A 3,066-nucleotide genomic window follows, 5' to 3' on the forward strand; every position below is an offset into this window, starting at 1 on the left:
GGATATCAAGATGGAAAAGACCCTCAACATTTTGAAGGAGCAGCTCCAAATGAGTCCAGAAAGTAAAGGAAACTTGGAAGCAGCGATCTCTAGTCCTGGAAGGAGAGAAATTCACAGCACCCTCAGCTCTTCCACAGCACGGAAGTCCAACAGGCTGCGGCTGGAGGAGTGTTCTTGGCACTGTCTGGAGTACCCAGAGGGTCCTGGTGTACAGTGAAAGTTCACCTGGACAGCAATCCAGGGAAGCGAATTGTCCTGGGGAACAATGGCACTTCAGAGGGAAAGCAGTTCTGCCAGAGGCAAGGAAACTCCAGGGCTCAGTATCTGCTGGTCTCTCTGGGGAGGCCCACGTGGGACTGGGGTGGGGTGGGCTGGGACACAATGGCTTGCTTTGTGACCCCTGTTTTCAGACACATTTTTCTGAAAGTGTAAACCGTACTGGCTGGGATTGCACAAACCCAGCGCGAGTTACCGCTCTTTGTTGGAAGGTATTTGCCTCCAGTATCACAAAATGTAAGCCTCCTTTCATTGTGTGCCCATTCCTCCGCTCTCCCTCCATCACCCGTCTCCATGAATGCTCTTCTCTAATTTCCCTCTTTATCCTCTCTCCCGCGATGGAGTAATTTTATGTCTAGATTGCAGAGTGCTTGATATTGCTGTTGCTGTTTGACTTTGATGTGAAGTTTGGACCTGCAAGTCCATGAGGAAGAGTGAGGGATCTGCACTTCTCACCCTGTCCGAGGCCTTCCCCATTGCCGTGTCCGCTGCTCTTGCCACTTGCTTCTGGACCAAACCATGAACTCTTCACTTTTAAGCCAGTGCCCAAGAGAAACAAATGAGGCAGCCAGAGAGAGAAGAAATCACCAGCTGTTATTTAACAGAACACCCTGTCTCTCAGACCAGGTGACCTACAGCACCTTTTCTAAATGACACCTTTTCTAAATGACACTCCACAGGCTCCTGTCATCTGTGCCCATGGCGGTGGGGCTGGAAAGGGTGGTGTCCACATCAGCAGTGCCAGCGTCCCCTCCTCCTGTCCAGACCGTGTGCCCTCTCACTGAGCGCTGTTCTCCCTGCAGTGCTTCCCATCTGTCCTCATGGCCACTTGGGTTACGGCCTTCACCTGCCATGGGTATAGCGTTTTTCTTCTCTAACGTCCTTTAAAATACGCCCAGATTTTGCACCAAGCTCCAGAAAGTGTTCATTATCCCTGTTCCCTTTATCCGGGACATGGTTCAAGTCAGCAGAGCGTTCTGGCTGAGGCATGGCCCTGTCCCATCAGACAACCATTTCCTGAAATCTCCAAGACAGACCTCCTGAGACCACCTTCGAGGTGACACCCAGAAGGCTAACCTGGAGGCTCCTCTGCTCCCTCCACCCCTGTTTCCTTCTCCCCTGACTCCAGGGTCTGCCTGTGTCTAGTCACTGTTCCTTCCTGGCCCACATGCAATTCCAGCTGCAGGTGTGGACCTGGCTTCCTGCTGCCCAAGACAGGAGGGGCCTCCGGGAGCACAGAGAGGAGACCGGGAGCCCGGGTGGTGGGGAATGGGGGAGGTAAGCTGCCTCAAACTCTCCTCTCTCCCTGTGTCCTGGCCTGTGTCTGAAGCGGGGGCCTCCCTTCTGCCCCTCTGGAGATGTCTGGGATCCCAGGGCTGGCTGCGGGTCTTCAGGATGGGAGCCCTCGGACTCATCCCAGAACGTCAGCTTCACAGCCTCCCTGTCTGGCTGCATCTGTGCTCTGCTCAGGGACTGGCTGCTCACTTCTCACCACAGACTGCTGTCTGGAGGACCCGCCAAGACCCGTGGAGGGCCGATGGTACCTTGGGAGCCCTCAGGGGCACTCATGCTAAATGTCACCACACGGAAAAGGTCCTGCTTCTCTGAGCTTCCTGAGCAGCCCAGGCAGGTGCAGAGTTTGGGCTGGAGCAAGAATGAAGACAAGGCAGGAGCATCGGAGCCTCCTGGCCACCACGAGGCAGGTGATGTTCCCCTCCGAGGGGCAGTGAAGACAGTCACCCACCCACCACCCTCCTCCTCCTCAGGTTTGCTCTGTTGGCCTGAGACCAGCTTGAACCTGGCAGGGGCGAAAGCCAGTTTTCCTGCTTTCAGCCTCCTCCAGTACTCAAAGTGAGAATGGAGCAGGATGTCAGGACAGGAGCCTGGGCTGTGAGCCTCTGCCCAGCTCTAAGGCTCTGTCCAGATGCAGCAGTGGTCACGGGCCTGGGCCCTGGAAAGCTGTGTGACACATGGATGCTCAGACAGATGAACTAGGGGTGATCAAAATAAACAGTGAGTATAAAAAATTTCAGTCCAGTAAAAGACTCACTGCCATTAGTCCCCCCAGTCCTTCCCCTCACCTCAAATACACTGACTCCTCTGTCCGTGCCACCTTCCTGAGTGTTTAAGATATGAGAACAGGTACAGTGCATGCCACTGCTGAGTGCCACCCAGTGAAAAGGTGGCCCCAGGAAAACATTCTGTGCATCCCCATCCAGATCTGGCACCGTGTGAATTCTGGCTCTTCCTCAATGTCAAAGTGACCAAGGAAGGTAAAGGTTTGGATTGATTCAGGACATCAAGGCAGCCACAAAAGACCCTTACAAAAGGAGGCTTCCAGTACTGCTTCAGAACATTGCAAGAATATTAGGATAAGTGGGCTCAAAGTGAGGGGGAGTATTTTGAGGGGTTAATGGCAGTATTTCTTTCATTGTAATAATATTAAGAAAAACAAAAATCCTTTAACATTTGCTGTATTTTTCCATCGCACTTCTTGTCTAAAGAAAGACAGTCAGGCTGTGTTCCCAACCCGAGGCCTCTGCTGATGCTGCCTCCGGAGCTGTCTATTCCCATCTCTTCCTCTTCGCCTTTCCCTGCTCTGGGTGCCTCAGACCCTTCAGCACCCACTTCCGGCGGCTTTCTGAGGAGCGCTCCTGCCCCTCCTCTCGGGGCCCTGGTGCCTGCCCTGCACTGGCTCTGCCTCCCAGCCGCCTGCGCTGTGCTGGCAGCTTTTAATGTGCCATTGCTGTCCCCAAACCGCACCACTGGAGCACATGCCTTTGACACTGA

This window comes from Heterocephalus glaber, unplaced genomic scaffold, assembly GCF_053883595.1.
Source record: "Heterocephalus glaber isolate CG9 unplaced genomic scaffold, H.glaber_assembly_v1.0 deba00001537, whole genome shotgun sequence".
NCBI lineage: Eukaryota > Metazoa > Chordata > Mammalia > Rodentia > Bathyergidae > Heterocephalus > Heterocephalus glaber.